Source organism: Vanacampus margaritifer, unplaced genomic scaffold, assembly GCF_051991255.1.
Source record: "Vanacampus margaritifer isolate UIUO_Vmar unplaced genomic scaffold, RoL_Vmar_1.0 HiC_scaffold_25, whole genome shotgun sequence".
NCBI lineage: Eukaryota > Metazoa > Chordata > Actinopteri > Syngnathiformes > Syngnathidae > Vanacampus > Vanacampus margaritifer.
In genome coordinates, this window is record NW_027520735.1 from 816076 (window position 1) to 821340 (window position 5265).

Genomic DNA, 5265 nt, shown 5'->3' on the forward strand with positions numbered 1-5265 from the left:
CCTAGTTTGAAACCCTAACCCTAATGTAAAACCCTAGTTTGAAACCCTAACCCTAATGTAAAACCCTAGTTTGAAACCCTAACCCTAATGTAAAACCCTTGTTTGAAACCCTTACCCTAATTTTAAACCCGAGTTTGAAACCCTAGCCCTAATGTAAAACCCTAGTTTGAAACCCTAACCCTAATGTAAAACCCCTTGTTTGTAACCCTAACCCTAATTTGAAACCCTAGTTTGAAACCCTAACCCTAATGTAAAACCCTAGTTTGAAACCCTAACCCTAATGTAAAACCCTAGTTTGAAACCCTAACCCTAATGTAAAACCATAGTTTGAAGCACTAACCCTAATGTAAAACACTAGTTTGAAACCCTAACACTAAATTGAAACCCCAGTTTGAAACCCTAACACTAATGTAAAACCCTAGTTTGTAACCCTAACCCTAATGTAAAACCTTAGTGTGAAACCCTAACCCTAATGTAAAACCCTAGTTTGAAACCCTAACCCTAATGTAAAACCCTAGTTTGAAACCCTAACCCTAATTTGAAACCCTAGTTTGAAGCATTAACCCTAATGTAAAACACTAGTTTGAAACCCTAACCCTAATTATAAGCCCTAGTTTGAAACCCTAACCCTAATGTAAAACCCTAGTTTGAAACCCTAACCCTAATGATAAACCCTAGTTTGAAACCCTAACCCTAAATTGAAACCCTAGTTTGAAACCCTAACCCTAATTTAAAACCCTAGTTTGAAACCCTAACCCTAATGTAAAACCCTAGTTTGTAACCCTAACCCTAATGAAAAAACCCTTGTTTGAAACCCTAAACCTAATGTAAAACCCTAGTTTGAAACCCTAACCCTAATGTAAAACCCTTGTTTGAAACCCTAACCCTAAAACAAAACCCTAGATTGAAACCCTAAGCCTAATTTGAAACCCTAGTTTGAAACCCTAACCCTAATTTGAAACCCTAGTTTGAAACCCTAACCCTAATGTAAAACCCTAGTTTGAAACCCTAACCCTAATTAGAAACCCTAGTTTGAAACCCTAACCCTAATATAAAACCCTAGTTTGTAACCCTAACCCTAATGTAAAATGACTGTTTTGAAACCCTAACCCTAATGTAAAACCCTAGTTTGAAAACCTAACCCTAATGTAAAACCCTAGTGTGAAACCCTAACCCTAATTTTTAACCCCTGTTTTTAAACCCTAACCCTAATGTAAAACCCTAGTTTGAAACCCTAAACCTAATGTAAAACCCTAGTTTGAAACCCTAACCCTAATGTAAAACCCTAGTTTGAAACCCTAACCCTAATGTAAAACCCTTGTTTGAAACCCTAACCCTAATTTTAAACCCGAGTTTGTAACCTTAACACTAATGTAAAACCCTAGTTTGGAACCCTAACCCTAATGTTAAACCCTAGTTTGAAACCCTAACCCTAATGTAAAACCCTTGTTTGAAACCCTAACCCTAATGTAAAACCCTAGTTTGAAGCAGTAACCCTAATGTAAAACCCTAGTTTGAAACTCTAACCCTAATTTTAAACCCTAGTTTGAAACCCTAACCCTATTGTAAAACCCTAGTTTGAAAGCGTAACCCTAATGTAAAACCCTAGTTTGAAGCATTAACCCTAATGTAAAACCCTAGTTTGAAACCCTAACACTAACGTTAAACCCTAGTTTGAAACCCTAACCGTAATGTAAAACCCTAGTTTGTAACCCTAACCCTAATGTAAAACCCTAGTTTGAAACCCTAACCCTAATGATAAACCCTAGTTTGAAACCCTAACCCTAATGCAAAACCCTAGTTTGAAACCCTAACCCTAATGTAAAACCCTTGTTTGTAACCCTAACCCAAATGTAAAGCCCTAGTTTGAAACCCAACCCTAATGTAAAACCCTAGTTTGAAGCATTAACCCTAATGTAAAACACTAGTTTGAAACCCTAACCCTAATAATAAGCCCTAGTTTGAAACCCTAACCCTAATGTAAAACCCTAGTTTGAAACCCTAACCCTAATGATAAACCCTAGTTTGAAACCCTAACCCTAAATTGAAACCCTAGTTTGAAACCCTAACCCTAATTTAAAACCCTAGTTTGAAACCCTAACCCTAATGTAAAACCCTAGTTTGTAACCCTAACCCTAATGAAAAAACCCTTGTTTGAAACCCTAAACCTAATGTAAAACCCTAGTTTGAAACCCTAACCCTAATGTAAAACCCTTGTTTGAAACCCTAACCCTAAAACAAAACCCTAGATTGAAACCCTAAGCCTAATTTGAAACCCTAGTTTGAAACCCTAACCCTAATTTGAAACCCTAGTTTGAAACCCTAACCCTAATGTAAAACCCTAGTTTGAAACCCTAACCCTAATTAGAAACCCTAGTTTGAAACCCTAACCCTAATATAAAACCCTAGTTTGTAACCCTAACCCTAATGTAAAATGACTGTTTTGAAACCCTAACCCTAATGTAAAACCCTAGTTTGAAAACCTAACCCTAATGTAAAACCCTAGTGTGAAACCCTAACCCTAATTTTTAACCCCTGTTTTTAAACCCTAACCCTAATGTAAAACCCTAGTTTGAAACCCTAAACCTAATGTAAAACCCTAGTTTGAAACCCTAACCCTAATATAAAACCCTAGTTTGAAACCCTAACCCTAATTTGTAACCCTAGTTTGAAACCCTAACCCTATTGTAAAACCCTAGTTTGAAAGCGTAACCCTAATGTAAAACCCTAGTTTGAAGCATTAACCCTAATGTAAAACCCTTGTTTGAAACCCTAACCCTAATTTTAAACCCGAGTTTGTAACCTTAACACTAATGTAAAACCCTAGTTTGGAACCCTAACCCTAATGTTAAACCCTAGTTTGAAACCCTAACCCTAATGTAAAACCCTTGTTTGAAACCCTAACCCTAATGTAAAACCCTAGTTTGAAGCAGTAACCCTAATGTAAAACCCTAGTTTGAAACTCTAACCCTAATTTTAAACCCTAGTTTGAAACCCTAACCCTATTGTAAAACCCTAGTTTGAAAGCGTAACCCTAATGTAAAACCCTAGTTTGAAGCATTAACCCTAATGTAAAACCCTAGTTTGAAACCCTAACACTAACGTTAAACCCTAGTTTGAAACCCTAACCGTAATGTAAAACCCTAGTTTGTAACCCTAACCCTAATGTAAAACCCTAGTTTGAAACCCTAACCCTAATGATAAACCCTAGTTTGAAACCCTAACCCTAATGCAAAACCCTAGTTTGAAACCCTAACCCTAATGTAAAACCCTTGTTTGTAACCCTAACCCAAATGTAAAGCCCTAGTTTGAAACCCAACCCTAATGTAAAACCCTAGTTTGAAGCATTAACCCTAATGTAAAACACTAGTTTGAAACCCTAACCCTAATAATAAGCCCTAGTTTGAAACCCTAACCCTAATGTAAAACCCTAGTTTGAAACCCTAACCCTAATGATAAACCCTAGTTTGAAACCCTAACCCTAAATTGAAACCCTAGTTTGAAACCCTAACCCAAATTTAAAACCCTAGTTTGAAACCCTAACCCTAATGTAAAACCCTAGTTTGAAACCCTAACCCTAATGTAAAACCCTAGTTTGTAACCCTAACTCTAATGTAAAACCCTAGTTTGAAACCCTAACCCTAATGTAAAACCCTAGTTTGAAACCCTAACCCTAATGTAAAACCCTTGTTTGAAACCCTTACCCTAATTTTAAACCCGAGTTTGAAACCCTAACCCTAATGTAAAACCCTAGTTTGAAACCCTAACCCTAATGTAAAACCCCTTGTTTGTAACCCTAACCCTAATTTGAAACCCTAGTTTGAAACCCTAACCCTAATGTAAAACCATAGTTTGAAGCACTAACCCTAATGTAAAACACTAGTTTGAAACCCTAACACTAAATTGAAACCCCAGTTTGAAACCCTAACACTAATGTAAAACCCTAGTTTGTAACCCTAACCCTAATGTAAAACCTTAGTGTGAAACCCTAACCCTAATGTAAAACCCTAGTTTGAAACCCTAACCCTAATGTAAAACCCTAGTTTGAAACCCTAACCCTAATTTGAAACCCTAGTTTGAAGCATTAACCCTAATGTAAAACACTAGTTTGAAACCCTAACCCTAATTATAAGCCCTAGTTTGAAACCCTAACCCTAATGTAAAACCCTAGTTTGAAACCCTAACCCTAATGATAAACCCTAGTTTGAAACCCTAACCCTAAATTGAAACCCTAGTTTGAAACCCTAACCCTAATTTAAAACCCTAGTTTGAAACCCTAACCCTAATGTAAAACCCTAGTTTGTTACCCTAACCCTAATGAAAAAACCCTTGTTTGAAACCCTAAACCTAATGTAAAACCCTAGTTTGAAACCCTAACCCTAATGTAAAACCCTTGTTTGAAACCCTAACCCTAATTTGAAACCCTAGATTGAAACCCTAAGCCTAATTTGAAACCCTAGTTTGAAACCCTAACCCTAATTTGAAACCCTAGTTTGAAACCCTAACCCTAATATAAAACCCTAGTTTGAAACCCTAACCCTAATTAGAAACCCTAGTTTGAAACCCTAACCCTAATGTAAAACCCTAGTTTGTAACCCTAACCCTAATGTAAAATGACTGTTTTGAAACCCTAACCCTAATGTAAAACCCTTGTTTGAAACCCTAACCCTAATGTAAAACCCTAGTTTGAAAACCTAACCCTAATGTAAAACCCTAGTGTGAAACCCTAACCCTAATTTTTAACCCCTGTTTTTTAAACCCTAACCCTAATGTAAAACCCTAGTTTGAAACCCTAAACCTAATGTAAAACCCTAGTTTGAAACCCTAACCCTAATGTAAAACCCTAGTTTGAAACCCTAACCCTAATGTAAAACCCTTGTTTGAAACCCTAACCCTAATTTTAAACCCGAGTTTGAAACCCTAACCCTAATGTAAAATCCTAGTTTGAAACCCTAACCCTAATGTAAAACCCCTTGTTTGTAACCCTAACCCTAATTTGAAACCCTTGTTTGAAACCCTAACCCTAATGTTAAACCCTAGTTTGAAACCCTAACCCTAATGTAAAACCCTAGTTTGAAACCCTACCCCTAATTTGAAACCCTAGTTTGAAATCCTAACCCTAATGTAAAACCCCTTGTTTGTAACCCTAACCCTAATTTAAAACCCTAGTTTGAAACCCTAACCCTAAAGTTAAACCCTAGTTTGAAACCCTAACCCTAATGTAAAACCCTAGTTTGAAACCTTAACCCTAATTTGAAACCCTTG